At 41.5% G+C, this 23,402-nt stretch overlaps 1 pseudogene; it reads right to left on the reverse strand.

Annotated features, from left to right (window-relative positions):
* LOC148149291 (centrosome-associated protein 350-like) overlaps positions 1–23,402 on the reverse strand; it is a 629,436-nt pseudogene that overhangs the window by 15,644 nt on the left and 590,390 nt on the right.

Here is a 23,402-nt window from a genome sequence, read left to right on the forward strand (position 1 = left end):
CTGAGGGGCGACTGTATAAAGATATTTAAAAGGTATCTGGATGAATATATGAATAGAAAGATTTTCAGAGGAAAAAGGGCCAAACGCTAGCAAGGGGGACTAGATTTTATCTCAGATAACTGGTCAGTTTGGACAAGTTGAACCAAAGGGTCTGTTTCTGAGCTGTACAACTCTAACGCTCAGAATATTCAACCAATGGCCCTTGTCATTCAATGGTATTACCATCACTGAATCCTTCACTATGAACATCATGGGGGTTACCATGGACCAGAAACTCATCTGGACTCATCATATAAACACTGTGGGCTACAAGAGCAGGTGAGAGACTTGGAATACTGTGGTGTATAACTCACCTCCTGAATCCCCATAGCAAATCCACTGAGTACAAAGCACAAGTCAAAAGTCTGATGGAATACGCCCCACTTGCCTGGATGAGTGCAGCTCCAGTCACACATAATAAGCTCGCCACATCCAACACAAAGCAGCCCACTTGATTGGCACCACATCTGTAAGCAGCCAGGCCCTCCACCACCCTCCACTCAGTAGCAGCAGTGTGTACAATCTACAAGATGCATTGCAGAAATTCAAAGATCTTTAGCCAGATCCTCCCAAATCTATGACCATTTAGATTTAGAAGGACAAGAACAGCAGATACACAGGACTGTCACTTGCAAAAGCCCCTCCAAGCCACGCACCATTCTGATTTAGAAAAATATCACTGGTTCTTCAGGATTGCTGTATCAAATCCCTGGAATTCCCCCCTTAGGGCATTGTGGGTCTACCTACAGCACATGGACTGCAGTGATTACAAAAGATAGCTCACCAGGTTCTCAAAATCAACTAGGATCGGTCAATAAATGCTGGCCAGCCGGCGATGCCCAGACCCTAGGAGTCATTTTAAAAATGTGCATTGAGGAGTTTAGAATTAAAATGGAGTTCCTTGGTGCTCAATCAATTTTGAGTAATTTTTTTTGTTCATTCATGGAATGTGGGCGTTTATATACATGTGGGCTAGCATTTATTGCCCCTTCCTAGTTGTCCTTGAGAAGATGGTAGACGGAAGTGGGTACTGCAGTTGCTGGAGATCAGAGTCAAGATTAGAGTGGTGCTGGTGTTGCACAGCAGGTCAGGCAGCATCCGAGGATGAAAGGCTTTTGCCCAAAACGTTGATTTTTCCTGCTCTTTAGATGCTGCCTGACCTGCTGTGCTACACCAGCACCACTCTAATCTTGACAAGATGGTGCTAACCTAGACCCACAATCTCATTAGGGAAGGACTTGCAAGAAGCAGTGGCAGAATTCCAAGTCAGGATAGTGGCCACTATTTGAGTCACTCACTTACACAATCTACATATTTTAGCTCCAGGTAAAAACAAGGACTACAGATGGTGGAAACCAGAGTCTAGATTAGAGCGGTGCTGGAAAAGCACAGCAGGTCAGGCAGCATCCGAGGCTCCAACTAGCAGTGCATTTGCAACATTATTACTGACAAGTAGGACAAAAGGATTACATGGAATTATTACCTTCACTTCATTTAAATTCCTCGTTCATATGACGAAAGCAGAGCTAATTCGGCTTGGTTTCATCCATGGGGCTTGGCTGGCCCTGGGGTCTTCAGAAAACATCTCAGTGAGAATTTCTCTCGTCACTTTAAGAAGTAAAAGAGTAACAGAGAAAAAAATTGTATTAGATACGCCCTCCCCCCAAAAAAGGCTTGTTAGATCGCTACATGGAAAACAAAAAGGAATACTGTTCAAAATATATGAAGTAGCAACTGTTTGCTCCACGATCTGAACCAAGGATAAATTTAGAATATCATTGATTGCAGGTGAGAAGGCAAAGAGAGATTCAAGAAGGGGTTTAATAGGATTGCAGAACGACCAAGGGTAGGTGCAGATGTATTAGACAAGCTAACTAATATAATACTAAGGAAGGCACCACAACATAAAATGAGGCAAATCTTTGAAACAAAATGAATGACATCTGTGGGACATGCTGGAAATAGAAAGCAAATTACCATGGCTCCAATTATTACCTCCTAAAAGTTGACCAGAGGATTGTCGGGCAGCTAACTCCTTGATCAAAATAAGAAAAACAGGAATTTCTCAATCAGTTAGTTTTGCTTCATTTGTTGGTAAATTAAGAGTTAAAAATATGGAGATAAATACGAGCACTTCAAGAGACAGGAGCTAATCAGGAGCAATTAGCATGAATTTCTAATTAGCAGGTTGTGAACTATCAAATAATTTGACAATGATGTATTAATAAAAGAGCAGATTAGTACGAAAAAAGTGTACATGGTTTACATGGATTTTCAGAAATTATTTCAAGTAGTTGCCTCTGAGGAGACCAATGGCAAAACTCAAAAGCACCTCAAATGAAGGGGAGCATAGTCAAATGGATAGAGGTGGTTGGGAAAATGCAAGGTTCGGGGTAAAATAAAGATTTGACACAAGAAAGGTGTGGAGAATGGAAGGGACCCACAGGAGCCCATGCTCAGATTGCCCTTAATTGTTATAGTGATAAACACAATCTTGACTTGGGAATTTAAGAGAAGGAAACTAAATGATTCCAACTTGGGTTGAAGGGACAGAGATGGAATTGCACTGCAGTGACAGATACAGAAGAATATTTACCAGAAGATGGAATTGAAGTTGAGAGTGAGATGAAGTCATACATTAAGTGGATAAGAAAAGGAATTACACCTGAAATGGCAAGATCCTAATCAGATCAGAGAAAAAGGCCACAAAGTATTCAAACATACAGACCATTTCAAGTGAGAGATATGGCCTTTAAAGAAAAAACTGACACTTCCAACTGCACACAAATGATTTAAGCCATTAAGTTGCATAAGATCTTAGAATATTTCGGTCAATTTTGGGAACCTCAACACAGCACAAATTCAAACTGAAAAGTGCAACCTTTAAGGCTTTCTTCATCTGAAAATTATGGCGTGACCTGTGCAAGATCAAGACTCTGGAGAGTTTTAAGATGATTAATAATTATATGTTGTATTATGAACCAAGAGAAAGACAGATGATACAGAAGAATTAAAAAAAAAATGAGTGACTGGAAGAGACACCATATATTATGTAAATAGAAACAGAAACTATAGATTCTCAGAGTTGGCAAAGTGTTGGTAGATGGGATTTAGTGAATAACAGGATGAGGAGGAGGTTGATGATGATAAATTAACAATGGGAGAGTACAAACAGTGGAGGAGAAAGGGGCTTTGGACTTTTAGGGAAGGGGCAAAATGGGAAATTGAATTCAAAGCTGTCATCAGGATCGAGATAATGTTTTTAACATGCTCTGTTATGCATATCATCAATCAGAGCTGCTGTGGAGCACTATTAACCCACAGCTTTCTTGCTTAATTGAGAAAAAATAATTTTGTGTTCAAACGCAAAAGCTGAAGTTCACCTCACAAAAAAACTCTTTTGCTCACACTCTCTACACCTTTCCATTCATTATTCTCAAGATAGTCTGGGGGTATTTGTAGATCTCCTGGATCGTGGCCAAGTTCCTTCAACTTCCTCAGCCACTGCATGAACCATCTTCTCAACCTCTAAAGCATCAGGAGCTACAGAAAAATGAGGTTCCCTTTGGATTTTCAGAGGCACATCCTTTGGAGATGGGGCCTCCTGTACTGGCTGCTGCACTTTGCTACAGATCAGCCCAAAGTCCTCATCAAATGAATCTTGGTCATCTACCAGGTCATCGAGTGCTTCATGACTCAATTCCAACTCTGCCAGATGTTTGGCCAATTCTTCCTGCCCACTTGTGCCAAACACTGGGCTGCCCTGTTGCAAAGTACAAAAACTGTTGGTCAATCTAGAAACTGAAGGTCAGGAACAAAACTGAAATCAAAGCATGAAAATGGGGAGACAAACAAACAAGAACCTTCTTTTTATATCTCAGAGTATGTCTGACGAGTTGGACACAGGCTGGAATTCATTTCCAATTTATTCTCATGTAATGAAAGTTAAGGTTTCCACATGGAGTGACGTTAAACAGTATATTTTATCGGACTGAGTACTCAAATTCAATACACAATTCAGTTAATGGAGTCAGGAGAAATGCTTTATACTCGTTTTCAATTTTTAAAAATAGTTGACTCGATCAAGGTGGTGGAAAAAAGCATCTTTACAAAGTTGCGAAGTATCCCAAGTGGTCTTCCTGAGCTTTAAAAGTACATTTGTTATGAAAAGAACACATCACACTGAGCAATATTTTATGAGGCTCACAAAGGGAGAGATCCCACTGCTGACTATCATGGAGTGTGGAGGATGGGGAGAATACAGCTTTTGAACAGTTTCGGGTCAGATACATTGTGATGAAATCAGTGAATATTCTTCAAACTATGCAATCACAAGAAATATGGCTAGTTATGAGTTACCATGGAGAAAGTAATGGCCGTTTTAGGAAATTGATAGACTGTTCAAATCTTTCCTAGTTCAGAGTATGAGTATGGAGAATCTCTTCCTCTACTAACTGTTGTGTACTTAGGGGAATGATTGATTTCAGACTGAACGTTCTGAGCTTCAGCTTTCCAAAATCAGATCACCTTCAGTTGACTGCTGCACCCCTTTTTATTCCTGCACTTTATAGGGAAACACAAATATTGACAAATCAGAAAAGCATGTGTCAGTTTAGTCAGGATGTTGCTGTGTCAAATCAAAGTGACCCAAGCACCTATTTCATTGACTTCCTGCATTGAATGCTCAGAAAGGAATGGACAGTATGAGAACTTGTCAAGCACTTGCATCAAAAGAGCTGCTTGTCCAATCAATGTTAATATGTGCAAACCATAAACCCTTCTGTTCTTCTAATCAGATGGTCCTCCAGGCTCGGGACTTTGCTTCAGAACACTACGCTGGAAAAATTGTATGTGAACTGATTTAGCAAGAGATTGAAAAGCATGATTTTAAACTTAGTTTAAAAGAACATTTTTAAAAACACTTCCTTTTTAGGGAAGGACAGAAAAGTGCAGGATGAAAAGTTTTGAATTTCAATAGCAATCCTTCAGTTCTAAACTCAATAATTACACAATGGAAATGGTCACTAAATCCTTGAGAAATAATCAGGCGTACTTACACATATTTTGAGAATTGACGGGCAAGGTAGAAAACACCAAGACACCAGAAATTTTATTAATATCGCCTAGAGCTGGATTTTATCACCCACAAATATATTTAACCATTTAACAGTCTTTTTGTAAAGGTCCTTTGTAAAGGGGAACACTCAAGGTAATTTCTGAAAATGAGACCTGCAAAATGTGCCTGAAAAAAGTGGAGTTGCATTTTGACATATTGTCACAGAAACAATGACAATCCTGTAAGTATGTTAAAACATGGGAATTTAAGAAGCTCTGGAATTATTAATAAAACAATTTCATCAATGCTTCGAGACCAATAACACAACTCCAATTCTTGAAATTCAAATCCATCCCAAAACAGCTTCAAAATTAATACTTGCTGGTCGAGGACAAAGATCTGGAGATAATACCTCCTCCTTATCATCATCACTGTCAGCTCTTTCAGATGTCTCCAATTGGATAACAGTCTTGTGTTCCTCCTCTCGATCCTTGGAAGGCGACCTGGGTGAGGATTCAACATCCAATTTGAACTGTAATCCTTGATTAGTAAGTTGGAACTTCTCAGCTCAAGACTTTGTGATTTCATGCAATTGTTCAACAGTGTCCTTGACAAAGGGAGATAGCTCAGGTGCACAATCCTTTATCTGAAATGCTCGGAACCAGCTGGTTCTCGGAATTTAGAACTCTTCAAATTTCAGAATAAGTGACAGTTTGATGGTGAAATGATTAAAAATCATACCGGAGGAGCATACTCACTCTGTAAAATGGGGCGATGAAACAGAATTGCGGTTTGCCAGTGCTGCTCCCCCCACCACGTCACATCTGAGTGATACGCCAAGCAACCATGTTAATGAGGAAATAACTTCACAAAAACAACTTTGGACTTTGGAGCTTTTCGGATTTCAGGATTCAGGTTAAAGGATTGTCTACCTGTATCATATCAACCAAAGAATTGGCCTTTGAGTCACTGCTCTTCAGATCATCTCCATTAAAGTCTTCCCTATCCTCACAATTGTCCTTGGGTTCCTCTCTTTTAATGTCCACGTGCTCCTCATGGATTTCCTCAGATTCAAGCTCGAGGAATGGCACTTTAAATTGAGCCTCAAGTTGGTCCTTTTCCCTGTTCAGTAAATCCAACAGAGGAGTTGAAGAGATCTCATGGATATTGAGTGAAAACCCCTCCCATTGTGCACTGGAAGAACACACAGACACATTGGTATTGATTTTAGTTTCTGTCTCCAGTACTGCCTTGGATGCCTTCTCTATGAACACATCATTCCAGTTCATGTTTCTTCATTCTGGTCTTCACTCAAGTTTGCCAATCGTTCCTCCTCACCAGACTTGGACAAGCTCTCTTTTCAATTTTGGTCATCTCCAAAAGTTTCCACTGCCTTGCCAGATTCATTAATAACGTGCAGCAAGTCAAACTTACTTGGTTCAGAAAACTGATTACGTGCATTTTGATCATTCAAGTTGTTTTTAAATGGAAAGAGCTTAAAGTCTACTTGCCCTCCAGGAATATTACTTCGACCCAACTCTTCCGCCGGCAGTTCTGCTAATTCTTTTGAAAGCTCTGGCTCAACCTCCATCACATGTCCCATTATTACGGCCTTCTGGCGTATCCAGCCCCGCACCAGTCCAAAAGCCATTGGCAAAGTTAGTCCTGCCCTTGAAGCAAAGTGTCCCTGGTTGGATGCTACTAACTAAACTTCTTGCACCAATTTGGAATTCAGGCAGCTCATCGGTTTCAGGCAATATGTCTGTTTGAGTGTGACACGGACAGAGACAGTGTGATGGCATGGGAGTCTGTTCCTCATTGCTGGCATCACTTTGCTCTTCTCAGTTGGTGATTTCAAGTCTACAAGTTGTTCTGAATGTATGCTACCACAGCTGGGAGAGTATTTCTCACCCAGTTGCTCACTGATTTCATCATCCACACTGATACTTGGTGAAACATTTCGAGAAAGCTTCTTCCCTTCATTCATTCCCTCCTGCTGAAATGCTCAGGACAGGAGAGCACTTGGGCCTCAGTGTGATTTTTGTCACTGGTGATTTTGATCAGATCGCTGGGTGAGCGTCTGAGGTAGGTTACGCCCCCAGTGGGTATCCTGGTCCCAATCAACCCCGTCAGGGCTGGTACACAGCATTTGGGATCTCCTAATCACATGCAGAATTCCTTGAACTGGCCAGTAAGGTATATTTGCATTCTTTTGTTCGCAACGAATTAATGCCGCCATGCTTCAGATCGTTCTGAAACTTTCACTATCAACAACCCAACATTGAACAGCAAGACTAATGATTTCTGTCAAACATTCTCGACATTCTAAAACCCGACAGTTTTGTTATATCGCGATACTTCTTTGCTTCATCTTTCACAGAACAATTTCAGAATTAATTTAGACAACACCAATCCGACCAAATCTGAGTCCCCGACTCCTCTCTTCTTTTTAAAAAAAGTGTCCTGGACTCTATTTTGGATCCACAGGTCACCGACCTGTTAGTGGGTGTCCCCACCTCCTCTTTAATCTTTCCTGAATTAATTCTTACCAAGGCCGATCCCTGGTAAGCAGCGAGGGGTCAAGTGAACCACTAATGAATGAGAGGGAAACCAAACGGACAAAATACTCACGCCTGGCTGGCTGATTCCTCTACACTCAATAGCGGAGGACCCAAGGCACTTATACCGCTTCCCATAATCTGTCCGTACTGAGTCCGAGTCATAGCACCAGATGGGATCTGGACCCCAGTGGATGGGGGCGGGGGGGTTCTATTCCGTGATTGGTCAATAAGCACTCACATTCTGTCTGGTTCTTTAAGACTTCATTCTTTATTTTTCATATGGCCGGGCGCAGATCGCCCAGAAACACAGAGGTTATACACTTCCGTGTTCCTCAGATGAGCTGCACGCATGGCTTAAAACAAAGATATTTTTATACTTTTCTTAAAGAAAGGTACAAGTCATTATCGTATATTACATTCAGACAATTACCAATCAAGTTACAAAATAATCTTAACTGACAGCAACTTGGTCCAATGATATTTCCTGGGAACCAACTTTATTTTCCAACACTTAAGCCACTATTATCTCACTAACCGAATCTTTGCACCAGCAATTGAAGGTCAGTTAGATTGGCCAGTAATGTATCATCTAGTCTAGTTATTTCTATGCTGTAAAGGAAGCATTATCTGCTAATCTCTGTTGAGGCAGACTGTGATTAGTCAACTATGGCCGATAACAGCGTGAAAAGCAGCTTTTAGCAGAATTGTCAATTTGCAGCCTAGAAGCCATTTTGTCATATTATTTGCATTAAGAAGCCATTTTGTTCCCATTTTAGTTAGTAAGAGCATGTGTGAAGTGGTTGTTCTTGACAACAACTGGTTACCTCAGTCTGCATTCAGGATTCAGATCCTCAGTAGATAGAGATAGGGAAGTGGGAAGCAAAACAAAGGTCACATTTCATGTACAAAAGGGGATTGAATATGAATGGGCAGTGATTTAATTGATTGAAAACTTACAGCATGGGGGTCGGATGACAGTGAATGTGGCAGCTCTCTATTCCAACAATACTCAATACTTCGTAGAAATCTTTCACCCACTAGACTGCTTTAAGGCACATCTCAAAAACTCACCCAATAGAATTAATTATATTCTGTATGAACATATAATATTCTGCAGCAGCAAGTGTACAACCTTCAGCCATCATTTCCTCTTTAAAAATAATGATCCATTCTTTCTTTTTCACATACAGAGTAAACAGATCGACTTCATTACAAATGCATTTTTTTAAAAAAGGACATGAAACTCCAGAGAGCTCTGACCATGAAATATTTTATCTCAAAAGGTTGATTCAGCATTGACGTCAAAATGCATGAGGTCATAGAGTCAGTTGTACAACAGACCCAGCTCATCTGCACCAACCAGATATCCCAACGTGACCTAGTCCCAGTTTGCCAGCATTTGGCCCAATCCTTCTCAACCCTTCCTATTCATGTACCCATCCCAATGCCTTTTAAAAGGTACAAGTTGTAATTGTACCCCTCTCCACCACTCTGGCAGCTCATTCCATGTGTGCAGCTCCATCTGCCTGAAAAGTTATCCGTCAGGCCCTTTTTAAATCTTTCCCTCTCACCTTAAACCTATGCCCTCTAGTTTACAATTTTCCTGCCCTGGGAAAAAAAATCTTGGCTACTCACCCTATCCATACCCCTCATGATTTCATAAACCTCTACAAAAACCCTTCAGCCTCCAATGCTCCATGGGAAAAATACTTCAGCCTATTCAGCCTCTCCCTGCAATTCAGTCCCGGCAATATCCTTGTAAATCTTTTCTGCACTCTCTCACGTTTAACATCCTTCCTATAGAAAGGTGATCAGAACTGTATGCAGTATTCCAGACGAGGCCTCACCAATGTCCTGTACAGCTGCAACGCAATGCCTCAACCACTACAGTCAATGTTCTGACCATTGAAGGCAAGCATGCCAAATGCCTTCTTCACCACCCTTTCTACCGGCAACTCCTCTTTCAAGAAACTATGCACCTGCATCCCAAGGTCTCTTTGTTCAGCAACACTCCCCAGGGCCCGACCATTAACTGTATAAACTAGTGACCGGATAGAGAACTTTGAAAACGAGATTTGATTGAGAAGTTTAAAAATGAAGACCATAAGACATCGGAGTGGAAGTAAGGCCATTCGACCCATCGAGTCCACTCCACCATTCAATCATGGCTGATGGGCATTTCAACTCCACTTACCTGCACTCTCTCCGTAGCCCCTAATTCCTTATGGGATCAAGAATTTATCAATCTCTGCCTTGAAGACACCCAACATCCCAGCCTCCACTGTGCTCCATGTCAATAAATTCTGGCTGAAGAAATGTCTCCTCATTTCCATTCTAAATTGACGCCCTCTCATTCTAAGGCTGTGCACACAGGCCCTAGTTTCCCTGCCTAACGGGAACAACTTCCTAGCTTCCACCCTTTCTATCTTGTAAGTTTCTATTAGATCTCCCCTCAACCTTCTAAACTCTAATGAATACAATACCAGGCTCCTCAGCCGTTCATCGTATGTTATGCCTACCATTCCAGGGATCGTCCATGAGAGTCTCTGCTGGGCACACACTAGTGCCAGTCTGTCCTTCTTGAGGTGTGGGGCACAAAATTAGACACAGCATTCTAAATGGGGTCGAACTAGAGCTTTATCAAGTCTCAGAAGCACATCAATGCTTTTATATTCGAACCCTCTTGAGATAAATGACAACATTACATTTGCTTTCTTAACCACGGACTCAATCTATAAGTCAACCTTGAGAGAATCCTGGACTAGCACTCCCAAATCCCTTTGTACTTTGGCTTAAGGAATTTTCTCACAGTTTAGAAAATAGCCCATGCCTGTATTCTTTTTTTCAAAGTGCAAGGCCTTGCATTTGCTCACGTTGAATTTCATCAGCCATTTCCTGGACCACCCTCCAAAACTGTCTAAATCTTTCTGCAGCCTCCCCACCTCCTCAGAACATCCTGCCTGTCCACCTAACGACTTATCATCGGTGAACTTTACCAGAAAGCTGGTGACTGAATCCTGCGGGACACCACTTGTCACCAGCTGCCATCCCGAAAAAGAACCTTTTATCCCAACTTTCTGCCTTCTTTCAGACTGCCAATCCTCAATCCATGCCAGTAGCTCACCTCAAACACCATGGGCCCTCACCTTACTCAGCAGCCTCCCATGGTGCACCTTACCAAAAGCCTTTTGGAAGTCGAGATGGATAACATCCACTGGGTTTCCCTGGTCTAACCTACTTGTTACGTCTTCAAAGAATTCGAACAGGTTTGTCAGGTACGATCTCCCCTTACTAAATCAATGCGGACTCGTTCTAATCTGACCCTGCACTTCCAAGAATTTAGAAACATCATCCTTAACAACATATTCGAGAATTTTATTGACAACCGAAATTAAACTAATCGGCCTATAAGTTTCCATCTTTTGCCTTGATCCTTCTTGGACAAGGAGGTTACAACAGCGATTTTCCAATCATCTGGGACTTTCCCTGACTCTATTGATTTTTGAAAGATCACAACCAATGCCTTCTCTATTTCCTTAGCCACTTCCCTCAGAACTCTAGGATATAGCCCATCGGGCCAGGAGATTTATCAATTTTTAGACCTTTTAGCTTTTCTCGCACTTTCTCTTTTGTAATGGCAACCATACTCAACTCTACTCCCTGATTTTCCTTAATTGTTCGTATATTACTCATGTCTTCCACTGTGAAGACTGACACAAAGTACTTATTAAGTTCTTCAGCTATTAACTCCCATCTCTAGCCTTCCTGCATCAATTTGGAACAGCTCAATTTCTACTTTTGCCACTTGTCTGTTTCTTATGTATTGAAAGCAACTTCACTAACATTTCTAATATTACTGGTGAGCTTACCTTCATATTTGATCCTCTCCTTCCTTATTTCTCTCTTTGTTATCCTCTGTTTGTTTTTGTAGTGTTCCCAATCTTCTGATTTCCCAGTCTTCCCGGCCACTTCATAGGCTCTCTCTTTTTCTTTGATACATTTCCTGACTTCCTTTGTCAGCTATGGCTCTCTAAATCCACCTCCCCCCATCCGGAAACACCCAGAAACTCCTGCCATTGTTGCTCTCCTGTCTTGCCCACGAGGCTCTGCTTCCAGTTGATTTTCGCCAGTTCCTCTCTCATGCTCCTGTAATTACCTTTATTTAACTGTAACACCATTATATCCGATTTTGCCTTCTCTCTTTCAAACTGCAGCCTGAACTCTACCATATTATGATTGCTGCCTCCTAAGTGTTCCCTGACTTTAAGATCTTTTATGAAGTCTGGCTCATTACATAAAACTAAGTTCAGAATAGCCTGCTCCCTCGAGGGCTCCATCACAAGCTGTTCCAAAAAGACATCCTGTAAGCATTCCATGAATACCCTTTGTTTGGATCCACCGGCAACATTATTCAACTAGGTCATTTGCATATTCAAGTACCCCATGGTCACCTTGACCTTGCCATTCTGACATGCCCTATCTATTTCCTGGTACATCTTGTGCCCTTGGTCCTGACCACTGCTGTGAGGTCTGTACATAACTCCCATTCTGGTTTTTTTGCCTTTGTGGTTCTTCGACTCCACATCATCTGATCCTATGTCACTCAGTGCCATGGATTTAATTTCATTCTGAACTAATAAGGCAACCCTGCACCCTCTGCCCACCTCCCTCTCTTTTCGATAAGTTGTAAACCCTTGGCTGTTTAACTGCCAGTCCTAAACCCCCTGCAACCACGTCTCTGTGATGCCTACCACATCATCATCATTCATGATGATTTGTGCTGTTAATTCATCTACTTTGTTACAAATACTATGAGCATTCAGGTAAAGTGCCTTAATGCTAATTTTCTTATCCTCATGATTTCCAACATCTCTAGTAATATGTTCAAAGTTATCCTTCGTTTTTGCTTCATTCCTGGTCTGCCTTGAACTGAAAACCTGCACACATGCTAACCTGTTGCTTATCGTTCCACTTGACTCCATACTCCCTGTTGCTTTCCCTTTCCCTACCCACAGACTCATAAGTTTAAAGTCCGAGTGACCACCCTATTTATCCTTTTCACCAGAACACTGGTTCCAGATCGGTTCAGGTGGAGACTGTCTCATCGGTACAGATCACCCCTGTTCCAAAACTGATCGCCCAATGTCCCATGAAATGGAATCCCTCGTTCCCACACCAATCTCCTGGCCACGTGCTTACTTCCATAACTTGCTTACCCCTATGACAATTAGCACGTGGCTCGGGCAGTAATCCAGAGATTATGACTCTCGAGGACCTGTTCTTCAATTTCCTTCCTAGTGCTTGATATTCCCCACACAGGCCCACCTGCCTACCCTTGTCTATGCTGTTAGTGCCAACATGGATCACAACAACTGGATCTTCTCCCTCCTGCTCCAATATCCTTTCAAGCCGGTTGGAGATGTCCAGCATCCTGGCACCGGTCCAGCTACACACCATGTGGGACTCCCAATCCGGCTCGTGAAGGATACTATCTGTCCCCCTAATTATAGAATCCCCTGTAACAACTATTTGTCTTTTTGCTCCCGCTCTTGAGTGGCCTTCTGAACCATGGTGTCATGGTCAGCTGGCTCATCCTGTCCACAGCCCTTTTCCTCATCCATACAGGGAGCAAAAATCGCACACCTGTTGGACAAGGTCAAAGGCTGAGGCTCCTCCACTCCTGAACTCAGAATCCCCCTTCCTGCCTCACTTACAGTCACACCCTGTTGTTCCTGATCACTAATTGAATTTGAATTACTTAATCTACCGGTGTGACTGCCTCCTGAACCACTGCATCCAGGTAACTCTCCCCCTCCCGGATGTGCCGCAGTGTTAGAAGCTCAGATTCCAGATCATCAATTCTGATCCAGAGTTCTTTGAGCAACCAACACTTGCTGCAGATGTGGTCACTGCCCTTCACAATAGCCAGCTCCTACAACATACAGCTACAGCACATCATCTGTCTAGCCATCTCTACTGATTTAATTAAGTTATACAAAATTATAAGTTAAATATTATTCAACTAACCAACTAATAGTGAACTTTTCATCAATCACACGATACACAAGAAATATCAATTGAAACGCCTTACCTTAGCAACACACGAGAGTCCTTTTCTTTGGTGAGAGGAGAGGGCGTGGAGAGACACGACATGTGTAGTACATCGGGATTCAGCTGCTGCCCAAATATATACCCAACAGTCCTCTGCGCCTCGCTGTGGCCTGTTGTTCTGCTGCTCCTTCAAAAGCCTCACTTATCAAGCTGTCTCACGTCCGTTCCTGCTCAGTGTTCGCTCCGCCAAGCTAAGTTTTTATATTTTAAAGTTATCATCCTATCGGGTCTCTGGTCCTCATTGTCGCTCCTCCCACTCCAACTGCCACCCATAAAATGAAGAACACTGATCTCCCGAGGTAAGTTTGTATATTTTAAAGTTAACTTCCCGTCAGGCCTCTGGTCCTCGCTGAAGGTGCTTGAGCTGCATGGAGGGAAAAATGTTTTCACTTGTGAGGCTGACCTGAACAGGAAATTCACATTAACGAATCGAATCAGAAATTCAAAACAAGATATTCTTCCCTGAGAAGAGTGACAACATGGAATTTGCTTATGCCAGGAATGCTTCATTTGAATGGCACGAATATGTTTAAGGGGAAATTAGATAAGTACCTCAGGGAGAAATATACAGAAGGATGCACTGATGGGATGAGACAAAGTGGGAGTAGAGACTAAATAACCACAATTGCCTGTTGGGCCAAAAGGCACGTTTCCCTGCTGTAAAGTATCTGGAAAAGTTCTGGTCTCCTTCACTCAAGAACCAATTTGGACAAAAGGGGTCCCACTGGGGTATGAAAGAGAAATACAAGAGACATCCCTTCATAAGGTTACACAATGAACATCCATTACTGAAAGTACCTCTGCAGTGAGCATGGTTTAATCTTCAGCTTCTCAGTATCAGTGGAGTACAGAGTTTGAATTTGTGGTTTGGTTGAGCTTGAGCTGCCAACATCAAGATTTTTACTGGGTTCAGCTTGGGCCTTCGTCATAAACTCATCATAGGACTGAAAGAAACATGGAGAGAAAGTGAAATTAAACATTGGGATTTAAAGAAGTACACATGACACTACTTTGCCAACTGCACTGAATTCAATGTACTTCTGAATTTTTAAATAAGTTTTCTGGCAACTAAGGAATAGCAGAACTTGATTTTCAGCAAACTACTCCAGTGAGGACTCAAGTTTTCAATTCAATCAGAAAGTTGAAGCATTTTCTGGATGTATGCAGGAGAGCCAGACAGGTAAGCCAAAAACAGATAAAGCATTTGCCATTTGAAATAATAGAAAATTCAGATGTAGGACGCAGTGTTCATAGTCGTGATGTAAAGGTACAATATAATACTGAACAGTTGCTAAACTGAAGCACTTACCAAAATATTGTCCACCCGATCACGTTTTCTCCTGTTAAATGTCTTCATCTTCTGCCAGCCTGTCTTCTGATACTGCTCCTGGTTGAATCCAAACAACTTCATAACTTCATTAGAAATGAAGATCTGGGGATAGAAGCACAGGAGAAATGGCAACTAATGCACACACCCTAAATACACAGACAAACAACCTCCAATCCATTATCCTTCCCGTAAACTGCTCAATGAAGACTTTGATGCTTGGACCTTCTGATTCTTCTCCCATTCTGAATGATGTAAAATTGGATGAAACTCAAAGCATGTTCCATTAAACAAAAATCACTAAATGCTTTAAAACTTAATTATAATTGAAGTGAATAACATCAGTGGGATCCAAAAGCATATACAACTTTAAGGTAGCATGCAATACTCCCAGATTGTGAGAAGGTTTGACATTTTCCCTTGCCTAAGACCGAGACTGAGAAATGAGTAATTATTCACTTACCAATTGACTGCATTACATGGTTCAGCACTTTGCCAACAAGTGCTGGCCTCTGCTCTGTCAAATTGCAAAAATGTTCTGTCTTTAATAGACTGTAGGCAGACAACTGAAGATCAGCGCTGTGGGACGTCTCACAATAAATATTGGGGCTAACGTGGATTCATACAGTGGACCCAGCATTTCAGGAAGGTCAAATCATTCTCAGTTTAACAGATGAGTTCATCAAAGCTATATGATCTAACCACTGACCACTGCCTCACATGGCTCCGGGCAGGAAGATTTTGATAGGTTTCTCGGCTAACACCGTCAAAGGCAAGTAACATGCCCAGAAATATTGGTGTGGGAAATAGTGCAGATCAGACTGAAGACACATTACAGTCGAGTTATAAAGACAAAGCAAAGGAAATGAACAGTCCCAAATTTGCTCTGTGAATGAAAAGCTGATTTACACATGCCCATTCTCAGTCCCTGGCAAAGTGCAACACTGTGCTCAAAGTGAAGTCAGGCTAGACAATGAGCAGCTTGATGTTGACTTTAGACCGTGGTAAAAAGTTCACATTGCAGTGTTGCAAGTCTGAGTTACTGGGAGGAGTCATCCAGTGTACACTTCAATGTCAGTGCCACAGTAAAACAGAAGTTGCATTGTTGTAATAGGAAAGAACTTGGTCTTCGTGCTGGACAATACTTTTTAACCAATGCTCAAGTCATCCACCTTAACCTCCAATTGCCAAAAATCTTGCAATATATATAACTTTTCACACTTGTAGCATGTTGTTCTCAGCCTTTGAAGTATAGCCACTAATTATAATATCGTCAAAAGCTGCAACAAACTTTCACACAGCAAGTTCCCACAAATTAGAGAACTGGTTCAGTCAACGTTGAGCCAGACTGACTCATGTTGTAAACTGACCAGCACCATGAGGGAGAACTCCACTCCTCTTCAATGTCACACCAAAACTCTTTTAAAAAACTCACCCAAGGGGGAAAATGGGGCCTCACTTTGAAAACAATACTTCAGGACTGCACCAGGACCGCCATCCAGGATTTCATTTCAGCGTTTGCTTAATCCCCTCTGCTGACTGAGGAAGAGTGCCACTGAGCCATGGCTAACATTCAGAGTTATTACATTGTGTCTCCAGTTGGGAGTAAAATGAGGTTCCTCGAGGATCACTGGGGAGATCAGAGTAAAATGAGATTCCTCAGTTCCTGACCTTACTTCTATCATAAGGTCAGAAGTGCAGATGGTTGCACAATATTCAGTACCATTCATAGACTGCTTCAGTATCTGAGGAGTTATGTTCAAAGGCAACAAGATCTAGACAATATGCAGATTTGGACTGGTAAGAGGCAAGTAATTTTCGCATCAAAACTGCCAATTAATGACCATCTCCAGTAGGAGGCCTGTGACCAGTGGTGGCCCATAAGGATCGGTGCTGGGTTCACTGCTTTTCGTCATTTATATAAATGATTTGGATGTGAACATGGAACATAGTATGGTTAGTAAGTTTGCAAATGACACCAAAATTGGAGGTGCAGTGGACAGTGATGAAGGTTCAGAATACAACAGGATCTCGAACAGATGGGCTGAGGAGTGGCAGATGAAGTTTATTTCAGATAAATGTGAGGTGCTGCATTTTGGAAAGGCAAATCAGGTCAGGACTTATACACTCAATGGTAAAGCACTGGGGAGTGTTGCTGAGCAAAGAGACCTTGGAGTGCAGGTTCATAGTTCCTTGAAAGTGGAGTGACAAATAAGCAGGATTGTGAAGGTGGTGTTTGGTATGTTTGACTTTATTGGTCAGAACATTGAGTATAGGAGTTGGGAGGTCATGTTGCGGCTTAGTAGGACACTGATTCGGCCTCTTTTAGAATACTCTGTGCAATTCTGGACTCCCTGCTCTTGGAAAGATGTTGTGAATCTTGAAAGGGTTATGCAAAGATTTACAAGGGTGTTGCCAGGGTGGGAGGTTTCTGGTACAGGAAGAAGATGAATTGGTTGGGGTTACTTTCCCTGGAGCATCAGAGGCTGAGAGGCGACTGTAAAAAGATTTATAAAATTATGAGTGGTATAGATAGGGTAAATAGACAAGTCTTTTCCCTGGTGAAGGCAAATCCAAAACTAGAGGGCATAGGTGAGAGGGGAAACCTTTAAAAGGTACGTAACGGGTAACTGTTTCATGCAGAGGGCGGTGTGTACATGGAATGAGCTGCCAGCAGAAGTGGAGGCGGCTGGCATAATGACGATATTTAAAAGGCATCTGGCGGCGTATATGAATAGGAAGGGTTTAAGAGGGAAATGGACCAAATGCTGGCAAATGGGACTAGATTTTATCTCGGATAACTGGTCTGTATGGACAAGGAGAACCGAAGGGTCTGTTTCTGAGCTGTACATCTCTACGACTCTAAGAGAATATTTAACAATGGCCCTTGACATTCAATGGTGTTACCATTACTGAATCTTCCACAATGAACATCATCGGGGTTACCATGGACCAGAAACTCATCTGGACTCATTATATAAACACTGTGGGCTACAAGGGCAGGTCAGAGGCTTGGAATACTGTGGTGTATAACTCACCTCCTGATTCCCCATAGCAAATCCACCGAGTACAAGCACAAGTCAGGGGTCTGATGAAATGCACCCCACTTGCCTGGAGGAGTGCAGCTCCAGTAACACACAAAAAGCTCACTACATCCAAGACAAAGCAGCCCACTTGATTGGCACCACACCCGCAAGCAGCCATGCCCTCCACCACCCTCCACTCAGTTGCAGCAGTGTGTACAATCTACAAGACGCATTGCTGAAATTCAGAGATCTTCAGCCAGATCCTCCCAAATCTGTGACCATTTAGATCAAGAAGGACAAGAACAGCAGAGCGCCACCTGCAAGTTCCCCTCCAAGCCACCCATCATTCTGACTTCGAAAATATCATTGTTTCTTCAGGATTGCTGTATCAAATTCCGGGAATTCCCTCCCGAAGGGCATCATGGGTCTACCTACAGCACATGGACTGAAGTGGTTACAAAAGATAGCTTACCAGGTTCTCAAAAGCAACTAGGATCGGTCAATAAATGCTGGCCAGCCAGCGATGCCCAGACCCTGTGAGTCATTTAAAAAATATTCATTGAGGAGTTTAGAATTAAAATGGGGTTCCTTGGTACTCAATGGGCATAGAGGAATTTTTTTTGTTCATTCATGAAATGTGGGCATCACTGGCTCGCCAGCACTTATTGCCCCTTCCTAGTTGTCCTTGAGAAGATGGTGCTGAGCTAGACCCGCAATCTCATTCGGGAGGGACTTCCAAGATGCAGTGACAGAATTCCAAGTCAGGATAATGGCCATTGTTTACAAGTTGAGTCACTCACTTACTTAATCTACATATTTTAACTCCAACCAGCATCACGTTTGCAACATTATTACTGACAAGTAGGAAAAAAGGATTACGTGGAGTTATTACCTTTACTTCATTTAAATTCTGTGGGTTCCTCGGCTCGTTTGAAGAATGAAGAGCTAATTCGGCTTGGCTTCATCCACAGGGCTGGGCTGGCACGGAGGTCGTCAGAAAAGATGTCAACAAAAATTTCTCTTGTAACATTAAGGACAAGCTGGAAGAAGTAAAAGACTAACAGAGAAAAGATTATATTAGATGCGTCCTCTCCACTCAGCAAAAAGCTTGTGAAATCATTACAGTGAAAACAAAAGGGAATCCTGTTCAAAATATATAAAATAACAACTGTTTGCTCCACGATCTGAACCAAGGATACATTTCGAAGTTCATTGATTGCAGGAGACAAGGCAAAAGAGAGATTAGAGAAGGGGTTTAAAAGGATTGCAGAAATACCAACAGTAGGTGCAGATGTATTAGACAAGATTTCCTGCATAATGCTGAGGAAGGCACCACAACATAAAAGGAGGCAAATCTTTGAAACAAAATGAATGACATCTGTGGGACATGCTGTAAATAGAAAGCAAGCTATCATGGCTCCAATTATTAAGGTGAATAATAATCAAATATTGTATTATCAACCAATGGAAACAGCAATAGAAAGTCAGAAACGATGAAGAAGAATTTGAAAAAAATACTGAGTGGCTGGAAGGGACACCATATATGATGTAAATAGAAACAGAATCTATAGGTTCGCAGACTGGGCAAAAGTTATGACAGATGGGATTTAACGCTTTACAGTACGATGGTGATGAGGATGATAAATTAATAATGGGAGAGTACAAACAGTGGAGGAGAAAGGGGCTTTGGATTTTTAGGGAAGGGGCAAAATGGTAAATTGAATTCAATGCAGTCATCAGGATCGAGATAATGTTTTTAACATGCTCTGTTATACATATCATCAATCAGAGTTGTAATGGAGCACTATTCACCCATACCTTTCTTGCTTAACTAAGAAAAAATAATTTTGTTTTCAAATGCAAACTCTGGGTATCACCTCACAATAAGCTCTTCTGCTCTCACTCTCGTCATCCTTCCATTTATAATTCCCAAAGTCTGGGGGTATTTGCAAATCCGCCAGATCATGGCCAAGTTCCTGCCATTTGCACAGCTCCTCAGCTGCTGCACGAACCAATGTCTCAATCTCTACAGCATCTTGAGCGAAAGCAAAGTTATTTTCCCCTTGGATGTTTCGGGGCACATCTTTTAGGGACTGGGGCTACTGCACTGGGCTGCCCTGTTGCAAAGTACACAAACTGTTGGTCAATCGAGATACTGAAGGTCAGGAATAAAAATGATGGAATTCATTTCAAACCATTAATGACAATACATGGTTAGAATAAACTGTGAAATCAAAGCATGAAAACGGGAGACAAACAAACGAGAACCTTTGTTTTATATCTCAGAGTATGTCTGACGTGTCAGACACAGGCTGGAATTCATTTCCAATTTATTCTCAGCCATGTAATGAAAGTCAAGGTTTCCACATGGAGTGAGATCCAGAACATTAAACAGTATATTTTATTAGACTGAGTACTCAAACTCAATACAAAATTTACTTGATGGAGTCAGAACAAATGCTTTATACTCCTTTTTAAGTTTTAAAAGTTTTTGGCCTTAATCAAGGTGGTGAAAATAATCATCTTTACAAAATTTCAAAGTATCACAAGTTGTTTCCCTGAGCTTGAAATATAAACTTAGTATGAAAAGAACACGTCACATTTATCCATTAGGTGGAATCAATATTCCATTCGGCTCACAAAGGGAGATATCATGGACTATCATGGAGTGTGGAGGATGAGAAGAATACAGTTATTGAACTGAAAAGAATACTTTTGGACAGTTCAGGATCAGATACATTGTGATGAAAACAGTGAATATTCTTCAAACTATGCAATCAAAAACATATGGCTTGTTACAAGTAACCATAGAGAAAGTAATGGCCATTTTAGGAAACTGATATGGACTGTTCAAATCTTTCCTGGTTCACAGTATAAGTATGGAGAATCTCTTTATCTTCTAACTGTTGTGTACTTAGGGGAATGAACGATTTCAGACTGAACATTCTGAGCTTCAGCTTTCCAAAATCAGATCACTTTCAGTTGACTGCTGCACCACTTTTTATTCCTGCACTTTACAGGGAAACACAAATATTGACAAATCAGAAGAGCACGTGTCAGTTTAGTCAGGATGTTGCTGTGTCAAATCAAACTGACCCAAGCACCTATTTCAGTGATTTCCGATATTGAATGCTCAGAAAGGAATGGACAGAATGAGAACTTGTCAAGCACTTTTATGAAAGAGCTGCTTGTCCAATCAATGTTAATATGTGCAAACCATAAACCCTTCTGTTCTTCTAATCAGATGATCATTCAGTCTCAGGACTTTGCTTCAGAACACTACGCTGGAAAAATTGCGTGCGAACTGAAAAAGTCAGAGATGATTCAAAACTTAGTTTAAAAGATCCTCTTTAAAAACACTGCCTCCCTTTTAAGGAAGGACAGAAAAGTGCGGAGGAAAAGGTTTGAATTTCAATAGCAATCCTTCAGTTCTAAACTCAGTAATTACACAGTGGAAATAGCCACTAAATCCTTGAGAAATAATCAGGCGTACTTACACTTATTTTGAGAATTGATGGGCAAGGTAGAAAACACTGAGACACCAGAAATTTTAAGAATATCCCCCACAGCTTGATTTTATCACCCACAAATATATTAACAATTTATCAAGATATTCCTCACAACAGCTTTTGGGAAAGTGTCCTTGGGAAAGGGGAACACTCAGGGTAATTTCTGAAAATGTTGACATGCAAAATGTGCCCAAATAAAGTGGAGTTGTATTTTGACATTTGTGACGGAAACAATCACAATCCAACAATTATGTTAAAATATGGGAATTTAATATGCTCTGGGATTATTCATCAAACAATCACATCAATGCTTCAAGACAAATAACACATCTCCAATTCTTAAAATAAAAATCCATCCCAAAACTAACTCAAAATTAATACTTACAGGTCGAGGTCAAGGATCTTGAGATAGTACTTCCTCTTTGTCTCCTTCAGATGTCTCCAATTGGATGACAGTCTTCTGTTCCTCCTCAAGATCCTTGGAAGGTGACCTGGGTGAGGATTCAACATCCAATTTGAACTTTAATCCTTGATTAGTAAACCGGATCTTCTCAGCTCTTCTCTAATATCCCAAGTTGCCAGTATTTAGCCCATATCCTTCTCAACCCTTCCTATTCATATATCCAACTCCAAGCCTTTTATAAGTTAAAAGTTGTAATTGTACCCCTCTCTCCCACTCTGGCAGCTCATTCCATGTATGCAGCATGCTCAGCCTGAAAACGTTAACCCTCAGGCCCTTTTTACATCTTCCCCTCTCACCTTAAACCTATGCCCTCTAGTTTTGGACTCCCAAAACCTGGGTAAAAGATCTCGGCTATTCACCCTATCCAACCCCCTCTACAAAAATCCTTCAGCCTCCAATCATCCTTGTAAATCTTTTCTGCACACTCTCAAGTTTAACATCCTTCCTGTAGAAAGGCGATCAGAACTGCGTGCAGTATTCTAGAAATGGCCTCACCAATGTCCTGTATAGCTGTAACGGAATGCCTCAAGCCCAACAGTCAATGTTCTGACCAATGAAGGCAAGCATGCCAAATGTCTCCTTCACCACTCTTTCTACCTGCAACTCCACTTTCAAGGAACAATGCACCTGCATCCCGAGGTCTCTTTGTTCAGCAACACACCCAGGGCCCGACCATTAACTGTATAAGCTAGTTACCGGATAGAGAACTTAAAAAATAAAATTTGATAGAGAACTTTAAAAATGAAGCAGCCCAAACTGCATGGAGGGAGAATGTCTTCACTTGTGAGGCTGACCTGGACAGGAAGTTAACATTAATGAATCGAATCAGAAATTCAAAACAAAACTTTCTTCCTTGGAAAGGGGACAACATGGAACATGACAACTAGTACCGGGAATGTTGAAGTTCAATAGCATGAATATGTTTCGGGGGAAATTGGATAAGTACCTCAGGGGGAAACATACAGAAGAATGCACTGATGGAATGAAACAAAGTGGGAGTAGACTTGCATGGAGACGAAATAACTGCACAAATCTGTTGGGCCAAAAGGCACATTTCTCTGATGTAAAGTCACTGCAAAATGTATTGGTCTCCTTAACAAAAGAACAATTTAATCACCAACTAATTTGGACAAAAGGGGTTCCTCTAGGGTATAAAAGAGAAATACAAGAGGCATCCCTTCAGAAGGTTACGCAATTAACATCCATTACTGAAAGTACCTCTGCAGAGAGCACGGTTTAACCTTTGCCTTCTCAGTTTCAGTGGCGCACAGAGTTTTATTTTGTGGTTTGGTGGAGTTTGAGCTGCCAAC

This window comes from Chiloscyllium plagiosum, unplaced genomic scaffold, assembly GCF_037043375.1.
Source record: "Chiloscyllium plagiosum isolate Xiang-an unplaced genomic scaffold, Cpla_swu_hap1 HiC_scaffold_9, whole genome shotgun sequence".
In the NCBI taxonomy this organism is placed as follows: Eukaryota; Metazoa; Chordata; class Chondrichthyes; order Orectolobiformes; family Hemiscylliidae; genus Chiloscyllium; species Chiloscyllium plagiosum.